At 61.0% G+C, this 22,513-nt stretch overlaps 1 protein-coding gene across 1 annotated transcript in view; it reads right to left on the reverse strand.

Moving 5' to 3' along the window:
• The window catches only part of PRR5 (proline rich 5), a 50,827-nt gene extending 28,526 nt beyond the window's left edge, over positions 1–22,301 (reverse strand). The window contains exon 1 of the mRNA XM_055329065.1: positions 22,170–22,301. The gene's annotated coding sequence lies outside the window, so the exon portion shown is untranslated. The remainder of the gene's footprint in view (positions 1–22,169) is intronic.
• Between the last annotated feature and the right edge of the window lie 212 nt (positions 22,302–22,513).

The raw sequence follows: 22,513 nt of genomic DNA on the forward strand, positions 1-22,513 counted from the left end.
ACCCAAGAAAGGGGTTCCTTCCACGCCATGGGTGGGGGCTAGCTAATTCAGTCTGACGCAGTGTAGAGACAGTAATCAGCCTGGAGGAGGCACTGGTGGGGCCTGGCTCAGCCCCCAAAGCCGGGCTCTTCATGCCCAATGTGCCAGGTGGGCTGGTTTGCCAAGGTCAGGCCAAGCCCCTTAGAAAGTGTATGACAGAACCTCTCAGGGTTAGCCACACCCTGCTATTAAAGACATTGCCCGGTTAAAGTCAATCAGCACTTTCTGAGCACCTGCTTTGTGCCAGACGTTACCCTCATCCTAGGGAGGCAGAGTCATGTCCGTTAGACTCCCTGACCTGACCTCAAAATCAATGGAGTGGAGATCAAGGACCGTGAACCTGCAGAGTCCATCATCCCCAAGGCTGAGACCTGCAGGACCTGGCGTAAGCCGACAGGCCAGGAAGGACTGAGCTGGCCCCTTCCTCCACCCCTGGTGGCTTCTCACCCTTTTAGGAACGCCTGCAGAGGTATGTGGTCCCTCTGCCTCCACCGCCACCTCCCCGGCCTGGGAACCAGACACCTCCCAGTGCCAGCCATCTCCTCCTTCTCAGGCAGCCTTCACCCCAGGTTAGGCCCCGGGGTTGCCCTCTGGTCATGTGGTGACTTTCCATCCTCTTGCCATGAGCCAGGCGTGCAGGGACTGTGAGACGGCTTCCGTACTACATTTCCAAGCCCAGTGCACAGTAGGCATGCAGCACAGATGCTTTGTGGAAAGTGCCAGACTGGACCGACAGAGACAGAGCCATGGTCACTATCAGCGGTGCGAGTGTAGCAGAGCAGGGAAATGGGGTTGGACTTTGGGTGGGATGGGATGCATGGTGGTTTCCCAAAGGGTTAGCAGGTTGCCCCCCACCTTCCCAGGGAGAGGGCTGGCTTTGTTTGTTCGGTGCACTCAGGTGGGGGCGCTGGGCTCTGGGGCAGAAGCAGCCGCTCAGGGTGGAAGGGGGAGGGGGGCAGACCCCGTGGATGAGAAATTAAAGGTAAAATGGGTGGCATGTGGGTAAGTCAGCCCAGAAGGGGAGGCAGGAGGAAGGGAGAAGAGGAAGAGGGGAGGGGGTCCTGCTGGAAAGGGGGTTCTGGGAGTGGAGAGAGAGAGCAGGGTTCTGGGAGAAGTGGCCAGCAAGAAATTCGGGAGGGAGGGATGGCAGAGGGATTTCAAGGCCATCTACAGCGTGTGTTAAGGCTGTAAGCGCCCCGGCCCCGGCTGCGACCTCTGTAAAATCTGCCTACACCCCAGAGCCCAGAGCTGGGGTGTGGTGGGGGCTCGGTGAGGTGCTGCTGCCCTGTGTTAGGGCAGGTGACAGGCAGCGAGGGGCACAGGGGTGTGGCTCAGCCAACCCCCAGGGCTGGAATCTGAGGCAGAGGCCAAGCGGAGGCAAGGCTGTCGTGACCCCCCACCCAGAGCAGGGGACAACCCCTAAATGTGTTCTGCACGGCCTGCAGTGTCAGGGGAGAAAACAAAAACTGTGTGCAGCCAAGATTTGACAATGGAGAGATTGACATGGAAACCCTGATTTCTGGCTTCCTGGGAAGCATCAGATGACCAGGCCTCCCGGGCCTAAGCCCCACGTGACGGCTCTCGTGGAGCTGCTGCCCCCACAGGCAGGCAGAGGGGCTCTGGGTGCCCACCAGGCCCGCCTCCACTCACGTAGGCGGCCTTCGAGGCCTGAAAAGAGGTTGGGAATCGAGCAACTGCTTGTAAGGGTGGCCCAGGACAGGGCTCGAACGTGCGGAGACTCGGGATGGAAATGCCCCTGTCAAAGGGATTGGGAGGCTGGGATCCCCATCCCCCAAACTGCCAAAGTAACCTTGCTCTGGATCCATGCCAGGCCGGATGGCCCCAACCATGCCCTTCCTCCCCCAGGATGGAAGCTGCAGTCCATCCATCCTCCCACCCACCAGTGGGGTGTTGGGGGTCAGGACAGAGCCCTGGTCACCAAGAGGGACCCCAGGGCTTGTTCTTCCGATAGGAGAGAGAGCCCTCGATTGAGTAATCAGAACTGGGGTCCACCAGCCCTGCCACCAAGTCTGGTGATTCCCAGGGCCTCAGTTTGTCCATCTGTAATGTGGGTGGGATTGAGGGTTCGGAGCCCTGCCTCCCACCACCCCCCTACCCCAAGCCTCCACGGGTGAGTCTGGACAGGGGAAACGAGAACCAGAAGGCCCTGTAGAGGCCATGTGCTCCCCAGAGATGTGGCCACAGATGGAGATCCGGGTGTCTTTGATGCCTGCGGTACTGCTGGCCGAGGGGTTGGCCCAGAGGTTTTTGTCTTTGCAGGTAAAGAAAGCACTGGGACCAGTGATGACCTGCAGGAGGGGCCTGGCACCTGTAGATGGGCTCAGGGCGCTGAGACTTTGCATCCAAAAGCACCCTGGGGTTCCTTCAAAATGCCCCTTCTCAGTCCTGCTGGGGGCCTCAGTCAGGTTTGGGGGCAGGGCCTGGGATTACTAATAAGCATCTGAGGGGACTTTCGTGGGGCCTGGGGTCTGCACACCCCTGAGCCTGGCTCAGCCCCTCACTCCACGGGTGGGCGGCCTGATGCCCGCGATGGAAGCAGGAAGTCTGTGCAGCTCTGCAGCACAGGCCCCCAGGCTTCCAGTCCACCAGGGAGAGCCCTGGAGCTGCAGGACGCCAGCCTGCTCCTGCATGCCCACCCCCCCAGAAGCGGGGAGTCAGCCCACCCCGAAGGGGCCGGGTCCAAAGGGGGCCGCGGGAGCGGCAGAGAAGCAGGGCACAGGGGCGGCCACCATGGCTGTACTGGGTCCTCCAGGCTCATCTGGGCTGGGGAGGGGGCGAGGCCCGTGCACAAAGTCACAGCAAGTGGCAGAGCGGAAGCTGGAGCCGGGCCAGCTTGGGGGTGAGGGGGTGGATGGCCGCCAGCTCTGTCACTGTCACTGGCGCTGTCCTCAGCCGGCCTGCGTCTTGCCCGCTTCCAGACACTTGTGCCCCCTGGTGGCTGAGCCTGGTGCTCCCCGAAGCTGAGAAGAAAGGCCCTTCTGCACTGTGGGGTCTTGGGGACCCCGGGGGTTGGGGGGGCTTAGCAATGTGTTGGGCACAGCACTCCTCCCTTCTCTGGGGTGGACCAGCGGGGGCAGGGGTGACGTGCCTGCCCCACGAGGGGTGAGGTGGGACGAGGCAAGCCACGTCAGCATGGGGTTTGTGCCAAGCCCTGTAACTGCTGCCTGCTACGGCCGCGTGGTGGAAAGATTCCTGAGTCAGGGCCGATGTGCTGGGTGACCCCAGAAGCGCCCGTGATTAGGTTGACCACCTCTGAAGGCTTTGCAACGCGCGGTCCTCAGGGACCGTCCCAAGGCTGGACAGCGGCTCATCATCACAGGTTGGATGGGCATCGGAAATGACACCTGCCACCTTCCGTGAACGGGGGGACCTCACAGAGACTCCTGCTTGTCAAGCCTGGGGCGCGTGGGGCCTGCTGTCAAACTGCTCCAGAGGAAGGAAATGTCCCCTCTGGTGGCCTTAGAGCCAGGCTCAACTATTATTACTCCCATTTCACAGATGGGAAAACTGAGGCTGAGTGGGGTTAAGTTGCTTTCTCAAGGGTCGTCAGCTCCGGAATACTGGGGCTGGGACCATGTACTGCTGGTGAGGCAAAGTCCGCCTCCCGAGGGCATATTTACTGACCACCTACAACATGCCAGGCGCTGTTCTAGGTGTTGCGGATACAGCAGGACAGGAGACAAAAAAGACAGGGTCTCTGGCATCATGGGGTGGGCTCCAGTCCTGTCCAACACCCCCTAACATCTTCATGTGCCCCTCCAGTCTTCTCTCTACCAGCTGAGCCCCCACCAGCCCCATCCCACGGCCACCAGGACCCCATGCAGAGCTCTTCCTCAAGCAGATGGTCTCCGACCTCTGTTCTCAGAACACTCGCCCTCCGCTTGCTCTGGATCCAGTTCCAGGGGTGGGTGAGGAGGTTCGGGTCCGCGGAGGTCCCTCGTCTCCGACATGATACCCCCACGACGACGGCCTTCACATGACTCTGTCTCCAAACCTCACTCTCCCATTTGTAAATGAGGCCTTGACCAGCCAGCTCCCCAGGCCCCCCTGGGCTGGCGTTGTATAACCCCGATTCTGGTCTATAAATAGGTGGCCGTGGCACGGCAAGGGTAAAGCAGAGGGGGAATGTGGCACAGCGGAGGTTGCAGGCTTCTGCGGTGCCCCCCAAACGGGGGCTGTTCCCTGCTGGGCCACCTCCCCTGCCAGCCCCTTAACCTCCTGGAGCCTTGCCTCCTTCGTTGAATGTAGAATGGGGAGACGGAACCGGGGACCCGCCGGCATGAGCATGGGGTACCATGAGAACAGTGACTGCCGACGAGGCCCGAGAAGCACTCACGATGGGCCGGGTACGGGACGCAGCCACCAGACTTTCCATAGCAATCCCATATGGAGCAGCTGCCGCCATCATCCCAGTCTACAGGGAAGCCAGCTGGGGATCCCCCTCCACGAAGGTTAAATGACTGGTCCACGGTCACAAGGCCAGGCCGGGATTCAAACCCAGGCCGCCCGGCCTCCACGTCGTGCACTCAATGACCTTCACTAAGGAGGCGGCGTGGGTCTGCCTGACCAGAGCTGGCCTGCGGTGCACATAGCCGATGTCACGTCTAGAGGCAAGGTGGGCAGCGTGCAGGGTGGGGAGAGCTGGGCCACCGCCACCCAGGGGCCCGCTGCTCCCAGCCTCCTTTGGGAGAACCACCCCATCCAGCCCTTCAACCTTGATTTGGATACAGACATGGCAACCTTCCTGCCAGACTGGGTCCTGGGGGCATCCAGATTGCTCCCCGGTGGTGGGTAGAGTTGTGTCCCCCCCCCCACCCCCCGCAAAAGAGGCACGCTGAAGTCCTAACTCCTGGTACCTGTGCTTGTGACCTTGTTTGGACATAGGGTCTTTGCAGATGCGACCGGGTTGGGATGCGGTCATGCTGGAGGACCAGGGCCCTAAATGCAATGACTGATGTCCTTATAAGAAGACCCTGCGAAGACACGGAGACAGAGACACGGGGGGAGGCCAGTCGTGTGAAGACAGAGGCGGACGGGCGTGAGGTGGCCCAGCGCCAACGAGCGCCGAGGATTGCTGGCAGCCACCCGAAGCCGGAAGAGACAAGGAGGGATTCTCAGCCCCGCTGACACCTTGATTTCAGACCTCTGGCCTCCAGAGCGGGGAGAGAATAAATTTCTGTCGCAAACCCTCCAGCTTGTGGTCATTTGTTAAGGGAGACCTAAGACATGACCATATCACCTTCCCCTCTCCCCCCATGGCGCCTGGTTTGGCCTCTGCATCCGGGAACCCTACGTTCAAAAGTGGACAGGTCGGGCCCTCACGCCGGCCAGCTGCAGACCCTTCCCTCCCCTTCCCCTGCTCTCTCCGATGGGAACGCACAAACCCTAGGACACGGGTGGTGAGCATCTCTGCGCCAAAGCACAGCGCTCCGGCCCCTGCACCCTAACTGCGTGCCCTGCTTGGGGTCCGGTTCCTGAGCTGAGCATTTGCAGCAACACTGTGAGGTGGGCCCTGTTACCATCCCCGCTGTGCAGACAGGTAGACAGAGGCCACACGGGACAGAGCTGGATGGGACTGGGCTTGACTTCCAGCTTTATTTCTCCCTCAAGCACCTCCTTGGCCGGCAGCCTTTTCTTAGAAGAATCCTTGGAAAGAACCAGCACTCGAGATATCAGAACTCACACGGATAACACAAAGACCTAGGAGGGGGTGCCCCAGCAAATGGGAAGGCTCGGTGCAGGGCGGAGGGGCCGTAGGAAGTGCTCTGTCCCTCACTGTTCCTCCGTGAGCCTTCGTTACCCCTCCAGGCAGGTCCCGGGGCCCCGGGAATTACAAGGCCCAGGCGGGCATTCCAATCCAGCAGGGTGTGTAGAAAACAAGCAGCATCCAAACTTGGCCTGAATTCTTGATTCCATAAATAAAGCCCCAAGAGCCCAGTAAGGAGGTGGCATGGGGTTGTCTGGACTATGCCAAGTCCAGGGCTTTGCTCCCAGGGAAGGGAGTGTCCACCCAGGATGGCGTTCGACGCGCCATTCCTGTTCCTGCAGGAATGTGGCTCAAAGTCCACAAGGGTACGGATTCAATGAAGGAGAAAGTACTGCTGAGATTCACTGGAAGGGTTGGGGGGGGTTCCATCTCCCCACGGTGGGGGAGGTACCCCTTACTGAGTGCCTAGCCCACATACCCCCACCATAACCCTGCCCACTGGGCAGCCCCATCCTCTGCTCCAGGTGACACTGAGGTCCTAGGTCCTGATGTCACCCACAGGGTCACAGGCCAGTGAGGGGGCGGGGCCAGGGTGGACACCGGGGTGCCCATTCTAGTCCCTGGCTTCCCGCAGGGTGGACTGTGGACTGAATTTATCTGCCTGGAGGCCGGGGCCTTCCACACCTGCAGTCTGGGCAGGTCCCCTGCCACCCTCCCAGCAAGTACAGGTCCCAGGCCTGTGCCCACAGCTCGCCCACCGCTCTAGGCCCTCGAGCCCTGGCAGGCTCAGGACTCCACCTTGCTGCCAGTACACTGACTCGCTCCCCGGATGTGACGGGGCCCTGCCAGCCCAGAGGCTTCAGACGGAGCCCTCCGCCTGCAGGATTTCCAAGCTTGGTGTCCAAGGCCCTCCACAATCTGGGCACCGGCTTCCATTCCTTCCGTTACTGCTTCATCCCCATGCTGAGCCCTCTGGGCCCCTCTCTGCCACCTGCATCCAACCGGAAGGCAGAGTGACTGCTGGTGCTCCAGACTTCCTGCCTGCCTCGCACCTCCGGGCTTTTCTCCGGGTGCTGCCCTCCACGGGGCATGCTCTTCCTCCCTTTCCTCCAACGAATTTCTTCTCTGGTGACAGTCATAAGAACAATAAGGCAGCAGGGTGGTCTCGACTCGGGGCATGGGCTGCCTGGGCTTTAGTGATGAACAGAGGTCCACCTCGAGCTGACTACTATTGTTTAACTGTGCCTCAGTTTCCCCATCTGTAAAATGAGAACCACGATAATACCTTCCTCCCTGGGTGATTCCCAAGGCTGAAAACGTGTCCACAGATGTAAAATGGGCCAGGCGCACAGTGGGTGCTCATCGGTACGCGCTGTCTTCCCTCTGCCTTGGGTTAGGATCTCGCGACTGGGCCTGCCTCCTCCATCAGACTGGATGTTTGCTGCGGCCCTGGCTGCGGTGTGCAGAGGTGCAAGGTAAATGCCACGTAGATGCAGACAGAGACTTTACTTCTCGATCAGAGTTGGTTCAGGCTCCTTAGAGCCCTCCGCTGGACTGGGCCCAACCTTGGGCTTCCCATCCGTCCTTGCAGGATCCAGTTTGAGCAGGAATCCTGCTGGGTCAGTTTAGCCCCTCCCCGCACCCTCCATATCTTATCAGTCTGGCCTGCCTTCAGCAAGAATTGCCTTGAGTAAAAAAAAAAAAAAAAAAAAAAGAATTGCCTTGAGTCGGTCACAAGAGTGCCCCTTACCCCACTCACTGATCCTGGCCCTGCTCCTTGGCTGTAAGTTCTGCTTGCTGGAGGTGGAGCGGAGTCTAATTTCTCTCCCCCATTGCAGATCCCTGTCCACAGCTAGGAAATGCACAGGCTCTGAAAACTCTTTTTTTCAGGCCACAAAATCTGGATCTGCCCTAATGTCAGGCTATTTAGAGTCCTGGTCTACCCCACTCTGTGTAGATCTAATGGCCCCCAGGACGCTGCCCTCATGCCTCCTGCGGGGTATCAACAGGTTGAATCATCATTCAAAAACCCAGTAGGAATTCCCACGTCACATCTGGCCCTGAGGGTCTCAGATAAGGGACAGAGGCTATGCACTCATGGGAAGCTGAGTCACAGAGCTGGCAGGTGGCTGAGCTGGATTCCACCGGCTTCCGGAGATGGCCTGCAATTTAGTAGGAGTCCTGGAGACAGGTAACTGACAGACTCTGGAGAGTGCTCCCTGAGAAGCAGTCATCCTGGGGGCATTAGGATTCTTTTGCATCGACCACTGAAAGGTCAAGAGGCTGGATGATTCTTACACCACCTTGGGCCCAGGGCCTGATCCTGGAGTCCTGGGATCGAGTCCCACGTCGGGCTCCCTGCATGGAGCCTGCTTCCCCCTCTGCCTGTGTCTCTGCCTCTCTCTCTCTCTGTATCTCTCATAAATAAATAAATTTAAAAAAAAAAAGAATGACACAACCTGAAAGCTCTCTCCCTATGCATCTCCTAGAAATGCTGGATAAAAAGACTACATGCATAACTTTTGTATGAGCTTGTAAGAAAGTGAGGAAAATCACTAGGGGCCAGAATAATGCTAATACTATCATTCAGATGGTCTTATTGCTACACTTAGATCGCATTTAATGTTGATTTTCCCGAATAGTGCTTGAGAGATGCAGTAATTCAACTCAGAGGGACATTCTCAGCGCCTTAGTGCATCGAGCCCCCTAGCACTTCCAGCAACCTCAAGCATTGCTGTGCCCATTTCACAGATGAGGAAACTGAGCACATCCGGTGCTCATAGTGCTGGAATCCAAGCCCAGGCGGTCTCGCTCCCAGGCCTGAATTCTTCAGGCTTATGCTCCACTCACTGTGCTGTATCAGCATAATGGTTAAGTCATGGGAAAAGGCTAGGACTTAAAAGCCTGGATGTGACAGGAAGGTGAACAGCCCTGTGGGGCAGAGAGGGGGTGTTGAGACAGAGGGGAAAACCAGCAATCAGGAGGGGAGACCTGAAGCAAACGGGCTGGTGGGAGAGACAACGGAGCCCCTCATACAAAGCCAGGGCTCTCGAGGGGCCGTGCCCCTAAGAAATGGGGAGCCGAGAGAAAGATCTGCACCCTGGCAAAGAGCGATGACCGGGAAAGCTTGTGTGTGTGTACCTGAGCTCCAGGGAGGAAAAAGCGTGCAAGTCTCCTGGAACCTGCGGTCTGGCATCTGGCCTCCCAGAGGACACGGTGTGGCCAGGCAGGGGATAGCCTGGGGCTGCCCTCCAGAGCCATCCTAAAGGTGCCCAAGCCGGGCCAGGTGTCCACGGATCACCCCTGGCTGGAAATAAACTCACCATCCCAATGACACAGCACACAGGGAAACAGGCTACCAGGAGGGAAGGACAGCACACACTACAAATATCAGGACACAGCTCCCAAGAACTTGAGCCAAGAAACTAATGGGAAGAGACTGTAAAGTGAATTTGCTTAACAGAGTCAGCTGCCTACTGGGAAAAGCCAGCATCCTGGGCATGGGATGGGCTCAGTGGTCCCAGCCTACTGGGCGCCGGGCTAGGTGCTCAAGGGGACAGGACCCGGGCAAGGGAACATCATGCAGTCCCAGTGTTGACTTCCCTCCCCATCATCCTTCCTCGATGTTCACATAGAAGTCCCAACTGAGGGAAGCCTGGGTGGCTCAGCAGTTGAGGTCTGCCTTCGGCTCAGGGTGTGATCTCGGGGTCCGGGAATCAATTCCAACGTTGGGCTCCCCACGGGGAGCCTGCTTCTCCTTCTGCCTGTGTCTCTGCCTCTCTCTCTGTGTGTGTCTCTCATGAATAAATAAATAAAATAATAATAAAAAAAAAGAATCCTAACTGACTCGAGTGCCTGGGTGCATCCGGGAAAGGTGTTGAGCTCCAAAACGAAAACATCTGGCTCTCTGCAGAGTAGATGCACTTCAAGATCAATCTGAGCTTGCTGCTGCCTGCGCTTAACCCAAGCCCAGCTGGGGGAAGTGATATTCATGGAGCATGGGGTTGGAGACATGCCATTCCCCCAATCTCACCCTATATCAGAGCCTGCTGAGCTGGGGTCCCAAGACCCTGGGTTTTTCCCTGAAAATGCCTGCCTAAATCCTGAATGGGAGTGTGCCTTTTGCTGGAGTGAGGGGCTTGGCTTTCACGGGCTTCTCCAAAAGGGTGGGGACTCCACCTTAAGGCCAAGCTGAGGGATGAGCATGGACCACCAGGAAGGAGTGCCCGTGGTACCCAAAGATTTGGAGGAGGGGAAACATTGTTTTTGTGCTTCAATGCACACGGCTCTATAACAAATTAAGGAGAAATCCTCATGGATTCTGAAGACGACACAGGGAGCTTCAGTCATCTCACAGTTATGGGACCTCACTGGGTCCCCCTAGCAGACCTCCTGAGGATGCCCCCCGCCTCTCCCCAGCAGTTGGGAGAGCCGGGGAACCTGGTTCCAGACACCAGGGCCTTGGATCAAGCCAGACCACGGGCACACGGAGGGTGCTGCTCAGGACATCACCCGGGGACCCCTTCATGACAGCTCCTGAGGGGATCATCCCCTGGGCCTCATTACCAGGAAAACCTGCGCTTTCATCTGAAGGGTGTTCATTTTTTTTTTTTTTTGAAGGGTGTTCAAATCTAGTGAGTGATCCTCTTGTCCTGTTTGCTTTTGTTGCTGGGAAGCTCAGAGCCAAAAACTAGTCCATATCTCACAGGTACACTGGACCTCCTGGCAGGATTTATTTTTTTTCCAATCCGGGAGCATCTTGATAACGGGTGTTACTTTGCAAGCATTTCTCCAGCGGCCAAGCACAGGCCTGAGGAGGTATGCGTGCAACCACACCATCGTAATTCCCTCTGGTGCAAGTATCACCAGCCCTACTGTAGAGACAGGCTGGCCATGCAGCAGGAAGCAACGCATGTTCCTGTGGGGACACAGGGGGTTGGGGCACTTCCCGGGTGGCTCACCTGGCAGGGCAGCAGCCACAATCTGACTCCCTTCCCAGAGGTGTCGGAGGAGAGGGGGAGGGACCTCCCCCCACGTCCCCTGGGGTCCCTGAGCCCTCCTGCCCTCCTTCACGCTCTCCTCCTCACACACCTGTGTCCACGGCTCCTACTGCCCCCTCCTCCAAGAACGTGGCCAGGTCTGGGAACCGACACACCGTCTAAGAAGGGCATTTAAACAAAAACCACCTGGCCCTCCTTTCTTACCAAAAAAGTCTATTTCAACACTGTAGCAGCAGGAAGAGACAGGAATCGGGCTTCCCGGGGAAGGATGCCGACGGCCCCGTTCTGACACGGCCTCCCCAGGCCCTCCTTGCTCTGCTATTTCCCACAGAAAGCCCTGCCTGAAGGACTCCTGGAGCTCATGGGGTCCAGCTATCCATGCTCTGGATGGGGAGCCCGAGGCCTCAGGCAGAGGTCCTCCTGGGCGCTGGGCACCCCCACCTCCCTCCTGGGGGTCACCCTACCAATCAGAGTTCCCACCCTGTTTTCCAGGGAGCGGGCTGCAGTTCAGAGGGCACTGGCCACCCCCCAGCCCGCAGCAGGGAGGGGAAGGCCGAGATCTGAGCCCAGCTCTGGCCCGGAGGCTGCAACCATGAAGTCGTCAGTCATCGCGAGCACCTACTGGATGCCAGAGCCTGTGCGTGGAGGCTACCACGTTGCCCCTCCCCTGGCGAGTCACGGGAGGGCAGAGGCGGAGGGGGCAGGGGGTGAGAAGGACGGCAATGCCCTCGGGGGGCCCTGAAGAGCCCTCAGCAGCTGTGACATGTTCAACAGGCCTGGAAGGATGACCTTGCCCAGCAGGGCTGGGTGAGCCCTGCCATCAGCAGGGGCTGGGCTGGTGCTCACCTGCCCCAGGTAACCTCTCAGCAGCCCACCCCGACAGGCTCTGGAGCAGAAAACACAAGGCCACAGAGGGGGCCAGGAGGTGCCCCTCAGGCCTCCCACTGCCCCTGCCGTGCCCAGACCTGGCCGGTGCGGGGCCGCAGGTGGAGCTCACAGACAGGGTCTCCCTCCAGGATTGGCCCCTGTGTCCCCAGAGCCCCGAGAGCGGGGCTCGGAGTGAAGCCAGGTGAGGGAGAGGGGCATCTCAGGGTGCCTCGGGGTGCATGGAGGTTGCAGGAAGGCCACCGCCTGGGGTTTGGACCCCTTGAGTCCAGGGACTGGGTCTGCTCCCCTCCCCAAGCTCTGCCGGCTTGAGTCTCCTGCCTGCTTCCACCATCACCAGCCTGAGAACTTGCACATGTCACGTGGGGATGATGACTGGACCTCATGGGGTCGTGGCGATGGTGGAAGGGGCCATTGATGTGAAGTGAGGATGGGGGCCTCTGGGAGTGCCTCCCACTGGGACGCCGAGATGAGGCCGGGCTCTGTGAGCACTGGGGTGGGGGGCACACGCAGCTTGCTTAGCTGAGGAGTCCTAGGGCCTGCCCCAAGCCTGCCCCCCCACCCCGGGCCTCCAGCCCTCCTGGACCCGCATCAGCTTGGGAACCCCTCATCCCTGGGTTGCCCTCAGATCCAGTCTCTCTGGGGCCCCAAGAGCACGATGCAGTGACCCCGGTCCTGGTGCTCATCTGCTGAGTGCTTTGAGCCAGGAAAGCAGGCTCCTCGGCAATGGCAGGAGCTTGTGCTCTCCCCACTTTCACTGCTGAGCCCAGATCCCCGTTACTGGCACCCCTTCCATTCACGCTGACTTGCAGCAGCTGAAGGGGCGTGCTCCTGGGTGGGGTGGGGGTCTGGGGTCCTGGGGTACAGCCCGATGACCTGCCAGCCACAATCAGAGAGAGAGGGATCCCCGGGGGTCAACCAGGCACCCCAGTGACAGAGCCAGGGCCAGGACCTGGCGGTGGACACCCGTCCTGCCCCCTGCTGTCCCGGAGCCCTTCTCTGGGAGGTTCTGGGCATAGGAGGATGGGCTTGCCCAGAACCCTGGCCTGGTCCCCCAGGGGCTCCTACTTTGGGTCTTCTTGGGGGTTTCTGGTTTTGCATAACAGAGGCTTTGGCTCTTTCTCTGCGGTTCCCAGTGTGGGTGGCAGATAGGGTGGGGATGCAGGTGACATATCTCTGCCTTGTAGCACCTGTAAGCTACACGGCTCCTCGGGCCCTGTCTCAACCCTTAGCAATTTCCCCACAGGAGGGGCAGGTGGCAGGAAGAAGGGGTCTGTGGGACTTCGCCAGAGATCCTGCAAAACCCTGCCCGGGGTGACCTCACCCAGCAAAGTCTTCCCCACGAGCCCCACCCTGGGGTGTATACACCTGCATTTGGAGGCACTGCCCAGGCCACCTGGAAGACTTGAGAGTGGGATCCCTCACTACCACAGACATGCTCCTGACTCTTTCCTCGGCTGGCTCCTGTGGTCTGAAGTCCTACTTAGTGTTGGACGGGGCCTGCCTCCCCCACATTCCCCAGTGGGGTCCCAGGGCCGCGAGGGCAGTGCCAGAGGCCATTTGTACTTCCCTCCTCTTCATTCAGTATTTCTTGAGAACCTATCATGTGCCAGGCCCTGAGCAACGTGCTGGATTTGAATCTGACCTCGGCCAAATCTTTTACCCTGTGCCGGCCTTGGTGTCTGTCTACTTGGCCATTGCCACTGCTCTGGGAGGAAGACACAGTGTTGGGTGGGGGAGAGGGAGGAGTCCCCATTCTACCAACAGGGGACAGAGGACTGAGGTGAGCATGTCGCAGGGTCTAGAATCCAGCATCCGAGGCCACACGCAGGGGGCCTGGCCCACCCCCAGCTGACCAGCTGAACACGAGGGGACGGGGCCCCGGCTGGGGCCTGAACAGGCCTCTTTATCCTCCCTCCTCCCCTCGTGACCACACACTGCCTATAGCACCTGTTAGCACGCGTGCAGGGAGGAAGCTCACCTGCCTTAGGGACATTCTCAGCATCCCCCCTCCAAACACCAGGGCCTTTAGCCACCTGTTGGGTGCTTGGCCTTGGGGCCAACAGACCCAGATGGCCCCCAACCTTGCCTGTCAGCATGGAGGAGGCCTTTCCCTTCATTGGCTGGTTCTCTACACCTCCAGGTAAAGCAGAGCAAGGCTCACCTGCGCTGGCCCCACCCCCTCTGTGACTCGGTGGGCAGACCTCGCTGGCAGGTGCCCATGACTGCTCAGGGCTCTTTCTGGTTGATCTTGTGAAATCTCGCTTGTCTCCCACGTCTGGGGGTTCCCCTGTTCCCCAGGGCGGCTTGTCCCCTAACCAGCCACCCTGGGTGATGCTCTGACCACAGACTACAGAGCAGGTCCTAGCGAGGACCCGAGGTGGTGAGCTTTATGATGGCTCCGCCTCCGTGTATGATGCCGCTGGCTAATCCCCTCTCTGCAGATGACCCAGCAGAAGCCCCCCGGAAGCTCAGGAAGCCTGGAGCCAGGGTTGCAGGAAAGACCGGCTATTCTAAGTTGGGCTCTGGGGACAAATCTCGATTGAAAGCACAGCCCTGTCACTAACTGTGACCTGGACTCAGTTTCCCCATTCTGTAAGATGGGGACCCAGCAGTGCCTGCCTCTCAAGGTCGGGGCAAGGATCTCATGGGCTCCTTAGTGCCTCCCCCAGAGTCAGGCTGGCAGGTGGAGTGCTCAAGGCTCGGGGGATGCAGCTCTTGTGATGCTCTCGGGGGCACGCTCCCCCCTCCACCCCACGTCACTCAGGATCGAGTCCAGCCCTCTCCTCCAGGGTCTTACCACCCCTACCTCACCCTCCTCTGGGGCTCCAGCACCGCAGCGCTCACTGGCCCAGCACACCTGCTTTCCTTGCAAACCCACCTGCCAGCAAGGTGCCAGCGATGCAAGGCTGACGGCTGGGCCGGGGCCTCCCCTGGGCTTCCGTTTGTGACAGCTCCATCACGCCACGGGCCTGTGTCCCGTCAGCCTCCCTCATCAGACTAGGTCAGGCCCATCTGGTGGAGCTAGAGCCAGCCGGCGGGACCTGTGACTTCGCGGCAATTGCCTCCCAGAGTTTAGCACACGTCTCTCGACGCGAAGTTACTGAATGAGCACCCGTGAACACGCCCTGCCACCTGCCGCCTTCCCTCCAACACGTAAATGCCAGATTTGCCGGGTGGACACGGGGCCTGACAGGGGCGGGGGGGGGGGTGAGTCACGGGGGGGTCACCCAGCTCCAAGGGGAGGAACTCAGGCCAGCCCTGCTGACCCCTGGGGCTCTGCAACGTGGCCCCGCCCCCCTGTGTCTCTCCTGGCCCCAGAAGTCCTTCCTGTTCACCTGAACGTCCATGGTCTTTGCAGGTCAGTAAACTGGAGGCCCGGCCTGTGGAGACTTTTCCAGAAAGGCAGCGAGCTTCCACACGGAGCACGCCTTACAGCTTTACTCCTGTCTCTCACCCTATGTTTATAAAACCACACCACAGTCCTGGAGGTCACTCAGTCACCTGATCCCTCCTCGGACACCCCTGGGGTCCCGCTCTGTGCCAGCCCGAGGTGGAGCCCTGGGACCCAGGGATGAGTCAGGCAGGGCCCCACCTTGAGCCTTGAGGGGGGAGACTGAACAGATGCGCATGGGGCACTAAGTGCTGTGTCAAATATATGAGCAAAGATTCCAGGAGCCCTGCCCCATCTTGCCTGGGAGGATACAGGGCCACCAAGGAGGCTTCCTGGAGGAGGAGGAAGAGTTCTAGGCAGAGGAACACATAGGGAGGCCGAGAGGACAGCAAGGCAGGGGGCAAACGGGCATAAGGGTGACCTGTGTGCACGGGCAGGCGGCGAAGGGCGACAGTGTCCCTGATCCAGCACCGGGTGGTGGGCTGGAGGGGTGGAGACGACCCCGGCCACCCACAGGTGTCCCATAAGTCGCTGGCATGTGACCCGGCTCCCTCCTCCCGCTGCCAGCGGGGCTCCCCGGGAACCGGAGCTCGCCTTCAGCACCCTAAGCCCTGCGGAGAGGCTCCCGCCCTAGGCCAGCAGCTGTGCAAGGGCCCCGGGGCATCAGCGCTGGGTCTGCCCTGGGGGCGCTGACCGCAAAGCCCGCCGGGGCCTCTCAGGAAACCAGACCTGGTCCAAAGGCCGACGGATGCCCGGCAGGCTGGTGTGCAGATGTGACAGGAAAACAAGGACACGGGTGCGATCGTCACTCGACAGCGCACAGTTTACCCCCCGAGTCACAAGCTGGAGACCTGGGCTCAGAGCGGCGGGGCGGCCCAGCGGAGGTCCGTGGGCCCGGGCGCTGCACCCAGGCCCCAACGGCTCCGTGGGCTCCCCCCAGTGTGGCATCGGTGTCCCCCGCCGGTCCATGGAGCCTAGAACGCCGGCTGGTGGCCAGGGCACGAGCATATATTTTATGAATGAGTGAACAAAAGAATCTGCACCCCCTGCTCCTCTCCCCCCACCCCCGCGGCAGTAGGAAGAAGCCATCTGCTACTGTTTTTTGTTGTTGCTGTTACTCTAAAAATCAAAAGCACAAACCCGAAGTCAGAGCACTGTGTCGCATCAGGACGGACAGACACCCGGGTCCCCGATGCCAGGCTGGAACCGAGTTTGGCATCACAGGGACGGGAGTCAGAGGCCAAATCTCCACTGGGCCACGAGCGGCCGGGGGGGGGGGGGGGCCCTGACCCGTCGCCCCCTCCCCTGCTCGGAGCCTTGGTGTCCCCACCCCTAAGTGGAGGTGCAAGAGGACGACCTACCTGCCTTGCCAGCTGCGTGAGGACTGAGGAGGTGGGACCCGCGGGGGTGAGTGCAGGGGGGTCGCAGCCTGCTGGCCTTCTGTGCGGTGACCTTGGCCGCTGGGTAAGCTCTGGAGCCTCAGCAAGACTGCGCTGGCCCCGCGGGCAGCAGAATGTCTTACACATTAGGAGGGACCCACAGGGCCAAAGGGCAGAGGGGCCCAGGAGGGCCCCGGCAGGTGGCTCCCCCCCCCCCCCCCGCCAGTGACTCAGCAGGACTCAGGGAGGCCGACAGGTTGAGGGATGGGAGCTGCCCCTGGCTGTACCCTGTGCAGGGAAGCCCAGCTGCTGCTGTTTCTGATAAATATTTTATCACCGCTCACAGAGCAGTCCCCAGGAAGGTGCCTGCAGCCTCCGAGCCCGCAGAGCACCCCTTCCTGCCCGGACAGAAGGAAGTGGCTGGGTGGGGTGCAGGGTGGGGTCAGGAGCCCAGACCGCTATCGCATTACTGTTCCGCCGAGACTTCAGGTCAGCTCAGCTCATGCTCCCTGAGCCTCAACCACACTCTGCCCCGCCCTGTGCCGGGTGCCGGGTGCCAGGTGCCGGGTGCCGGGCTCAGCCCTGCCCTGTGGACAGCTCCCATGTTCCCCTTCACCACACCTAGGGCACCAGCCTCTGCCTTTTGGCCCAGGCAGATGTCCCATCCTGCTGGCCCAGTGCTCATGCCACCTCCTCCAGGAAGTATCCCCAGCTTTTCCCTTCTTACTACGTGACCTTGGGCAGGCCCATCACCCTATCTAAGACTATTCCTAACGTGGAGTTGATGGTGCCCACTTGTGGGGGACAGAATGAGATCCTATAAATGAAGGGTCTCCCCGTGCTTTGTGGGAGACGGGACAAGACCCTAAAAATGAAGGGTCTCCCCGTACCTCGCCCACATGGAGACATTCTCTTCAGAGGGAGCTGAACATCAGGAATCCAACCAACAAATATCGAGCATGTCTCAGGCTGGTGCACAGGGACAACACAAGGCCTGGCTGCTGCTGGCAGGGCCCCCGATTTTACCGGAGCCACCAGACCCCCATGACACTGACACGAACACCAAGCATAGCAGCAGCAACAACATGACAGGAATCGCAGCTACTGCGTCTCAAGCCCTTGCCGCTGCCAAAGGCTTGACATCACATCCCCTGTTCACACCTCCCAGCAGCCCCGTGCCCTGGGGTTCTCACCCCCCTTCAGAACAGACTGGAAACCACAGCTCCCCACCTCTTCACGACTGGGCTCTCCCCACTGTGGCCAAGGCCACGCTCAGGGTCTTCCCCGGCCTTCCCTCTCCACCCAGAGCCTACTGTGCCAGAGACCACCACCACCTACTCAAGTCCGAGACCAACGGTCCCAGGGATTCAGAAGGTAGTGAGCTCCCTGTCACAGGACATAATCAAACATCATGTTTATTATCATCAATACGTGGCCTCAATGGCTGGCTCTCAGTCCATTTTAAGCAGACCCTAAGGACTGACCTGCTGTGTGACGTTGGACAAGAGACTGACCTCTCTGGGCCTTGCCTTCCTCATCTGTACATCTGTTAAACAAGGGCAAATATGTAAACCCCTGAGCTGTCTTCAGGTGCATCTCTGGGGTGGGGTGTGTGTTGACTTACGGATTTTGTAGCTTTACCACCCCCCTCCCCCTTCACGGGTACCAAGTGGGGTAGAAATCGAAATTCCCATTTCACAGATTCGAAAACTGAGGCCCGGGCAGTAACCACCGCTCAGACTCGAAGGGTCTGTGGCAGAGCCAGAACCAGAGGGCAGGTCTCCTGGTGCTGCATGGGGGCCGCCCTCCCCGCCTGGGTCCTCCCTGCCCCGAGCCTTTCTTCCTGCGTTCCCCCGTGGGCCCCGGGGGGACGAGTTTTGCTGGAGAAACTGCTCTGGCAACACACACAAGGTTTTTCACCAGTTTGGTCGATGGCACAAGAAGCAGGACCATAAGAACCTTCCAGAAAACGAGGAAGACGTCTGCTTCCTCCCTGTGGGAGCTCCTGCCTGTGGGAGCTCCTGCCATCGTCGCGGTGCTCTGGTGACATCCTGTCACCCTCAGGCAGGTAGCGCGGGCGCGGTGGGAAGGGGACGCGCACCCCTCTCGCCAGAGACCCTAGGTGTGAGCCCCAGCCCCACTCCTGGGTCTGCTGCCCGGGTCTCCAGGCAACCGCTTGGCCTCTGTGAGCCTCAGTTTGCCTCTCTGTTCATGGGGCATGGCCATGATCACTGCTGGAGAAGTCCGCGGGTGGGGCCTGCACATGGAGGGGCTCAGGAAACGGCAGCCCCCCTTCTTCCTGGGCCGAAGCCCACGCCCTGGAATCAGAACTGAGGACAGCACCACTGAGTGCTCAAAGGAGCCACACGGATTTCCTTGACAATCCCGGCACCACCGCCCGCCCCTGGTGTAGACGGCCCGTGGCAATCCCACGGTAAACTCTACCTCAGGCCTCGCTGTGCTCCCTCGAGGGTACCCAGGGGCACGGGTGTCAGCTGAAGGCTCCTCTGGGCCAGGCACCCAGTCCTCCGGCCACCCCGGAGGTGGCCCTCAGCACTGACACTGGTACCAATCCCAACAGTAACACTGGGACCCGTGCCGGAGCACGGTGGACAGAGCCACAGTACGCCCAGGTGGCTGGGCTGCCACTCTTCCACCCGCGCAAGGGGAATGTCCCTCTCGGGGCCTGACACGGAGTCACAAGATCCTCGCCACACCCCTCGGCGCTGAGTGCTTGCAGTTGTCGCAACGTCACAGATGGAGAAGCCAAGGCCGACAGAGGTCTAGTGACTTGCTGGGGGGGTGGGGGTGGGGGTGGGGTCAGGATTCGAACCCAGGCGGCCAGGGCACCGCAACCCGTGCTTTTAATCATCTCAACACTTAAGTCCAAGCTGACCCAAGGCAGGCAGCAGGACTGAAGCTCAGAGAGGTAGGCGGCTTCCGCTTGGCCGCACGGCTCTTGAAGGGTGCTGCCACCTGTACAGCAGGTGGGCCCGACTCTGGGGTCCCCGGCGTTGGTGGCCCCTCTCTGGCCCCGACTGGCTCTCAGCCGTCTGAGACTTAGGGATTTCTGAGTCACCAGAGCTGTGCTCACACACCGATCTCAGAGGCCTCATCCCACTGGTGCTCCCCCCACTGAGACTCGGTTTTGAGACGTATAAGAGGGATGTGGTTAAAAGGCAAAAAGAGGGTTATAGTGTCACCAGGAAGTTGCCTTTTTGTTCCACTAAAGCCACGTCTTCATAGCAGTCCAAGACTCTAACGTGCATCTCCTGACGCGGACGTGGGGCACGGCTGGGTCCTGTCTTCTTCAGCAGGTACCCCCGGGCCACCCCGGGCCACCCCGGGCTGCTGGGTGAGCCCAAGGCAGGACTTCCTGACCCTGCCCTGTGACCCTGAGGAACAATGACCCTGCAATCTGACCCTACAGCTCCCCATTCATATTGCACCTGGGGCCCCTCCCGTTCTGTGCGGCTCTCTCTACCTCATGGGACCTCCTGTCATCTGCTGAGCCTGGAGGAGGCAGGGGATACTGAGCGAGGGGATGAAGGCAGGAGTGAATGGCTTCCTGTCCCTCTACGGGCATCTTGGGAGCCCGCTCTCCTCACAGACGTCCCAGCAGATGATTTTGTTCATGTCCGTGAACGCCTAGGACTCGGGGCACCTGGACAGGGCCCCGGGGTTTCTGCTTCCTCTCTTCGGCCCAGCCCCTCCTGGCTCTGCCCAGAGCCTCCTGGGACACCTGGGTGTCATCTTCCAAGGCCTGCCTCCAGAAAGAGCTGGCACCAGCGGCCCAGCCGGATCCCATGAAACGCTGCCTGACTGCCCAGGTGATCCCGCTTGACCGTTCCCAGGCCTTGCAATCCATCCATTAGAAACAAAACAACAACAACAAAAATCCAGCCGCTAACCAACGTTTCTGCACAGGCTGCTATCCCTGGTGATGAGAAATTAAGTCCATGCAGATGTCCCCATCGCCGGATAGTTAAGGTGGCCGAAACCCAGAGAGTGCCAACCGTTCTCACGGCCTATGCCACGTTTGCGGCGGGCTTGCCACGTGTCATGCGTGGTGCCTCTTCGGGTCAGCCCAGACCCATAAGGAGTGGGGAGTACTACGGTTTTCCTCTGAGGGCTCCAGATGGAAAAATGGAGGCTCTGAGAAGCAAGGTAGCTTGCCTAGGACCCCAGGGACAGCCGGCGGTGGCCCTGTGATGCTGCCTGACTCCAGAGCACCCCAGGCCCCCCCCATTTTAAACAAAAGGCTGAGAATCGCAGACCATTTGGCAGGAAAGACCCCCAGGGAGGCCATAACCTGCTGATTGAGGAGGACTGGGGCTCAGACAGGGGGAGGAACTTGCTCAGGGACACAGCACCCGGGTTGGGGTGCTCTTGGGTCCACCCCACTGCCAACCAGCCAGAGGGAGCCAGTGAGCTTGTGCCCTCTTCCAATGCCACCACTCAGCGGTGTTCACCCTTGTATGTGCACTGGGTGGAGGTGGGCGGTGCGTTGCACAGTACAGATTCCTGGCGCCCCCCTCCGAGGTCGGGACAAGAGCCCAGGAATTGGCATGTTATGAAGCACTGTCATTGAAGAGGACAATCTGGTGGCCCTGGGCCCCACCCCCAGAGGCCCTAGCTCACACCCCTCCAGAAGGGTGCTCCCAGCGGGGCCTGGGGCAGGAGGTCTTGAGAGGCCCCAGGGAGGCCCCCCTCCCCCTCCAGATGCGGTCCAGGGAATAGCGTTTGGAATCCCAGGGAACTCCGGCACAGCCGGGCTTTGGCCAAAAGCATCACTAATCACCTGGACAGCGATGGCCAGTCCATGCAGTCCTACTGGCAGCTGTCGGCGGATCTCAGTGCTGCCCCACGGCTTGGATGGGGAAATGGAGGCCGCCCACAGGAAGTGGCCTGGCGGGCCAGGGCCGGGGCCAAGACCACACCCAGCGATCCCCAGGCCAGGGACCCTCCCCAGCCCAGCAGGTCTTCCCTACCTTGGCTCCACTGGACACAATCTTCGAAAGCGTCAGGCCAGTGAACGGTCTGATTTTGCCAGAGGCCCGGGACCCGGACCCAGGCAGGTCAGTGCCACCTCTCCGGGCCGTGTCCGGGGCTCCCCGGTTCTGAGGGCACAGACCTCTATGTGCTCCATCCAGCCCTGGGGCCTCTGCCCTCAGATGCGCCTGCTGCCCCCCACCCACCCCCACCCACGCGGGGCTCTGCGGGGCCAGCTCCCCAGGGGGAGGGGGGAGGAGGCCCAGGCCAGAGGCCAGAGGGGTGGGGCCGCGCTGAAGCCGGACAGGGGGACCGGGCTGGGGAAGGAGGTGCCCCCGGCCCTCTACCATCTTTGTTCGCTCCACGAAGGGGGGCAGCGTGGAGGGAGGGAGGGCCGCCACGGGGAGGGGGCAGCGTGGGGAAGGAGGGGCAGGGAACGAGGCAGCTGGACAGCCGGCTGCGCCCCCCGCAGAGACCCGCCCGCGGAGACCCGGGGAAAGTCAGAGACAGAGACGGGAAGGGGGCGGGGCGGGGGGCGAGAAGGGGAGACGCGGGGGGAGGAGCTGGGAGGGCGGGGGGCCGGGGAGCGGGGCCGCGCCACCCCGACCCCATCGCGGGTCCCCGCGCCCCGCGTCACGCGTGCACACACACAGACACACGCGCGCGCGCGCCCCGCACACGCGCCCCCCGCCCCGCCCCGCCCCGCCCGCCCCTCCCCCCGCGGGGCCTCGGGGCCCGGCGCCGCCGCTCACCTCGGTCCCCGCCGCCGCCGCCGCCGCCGCCGCGCAGAGCCGGAGCCCGGGCCGGGGGAGGGGGCCTCGGAGGCCCCGCCCCGCCCCGCCCCGCCCCCGGGTGCGCGGCCGAGGCGACACCCGCTCCGGGAGGCGACCCGGGGGCACGGGCGCCCTCGGCGGATCCCCCACCCGGTGCACTGCGCAGGCTGGAGGCGGTGCCCGCGGGGATGGGGCGTCCCCTGGCCACCCCGCACCCCGCCCCTGCGCGCTCCCTTCCTGCCCCCCGAGCGCCCCCTCCTCGGGCCTCGGCCTGTGCGGGGCGCTGCGAGCGGCGAGGAGGAACCAGACCCTGGATGCAGTCC

The sequence above is a fragment of the Nyctereutes procyonoides genome, unplaced genomic scaffold, assembly GCF_905146905.1.
Source record: "Nyctereutes procyonoides isolate TBG_1078 unplaced genomic scaffold, NYPRO_anot_genome, whole genome shotgun sequence".
Classification (NCBI taxonomy): Eukaryota; Metazoa; Chordata; class Mammalia; order Carnivora; family Canidae; genus Nyctereutes; species Nyctereutes procyonoides.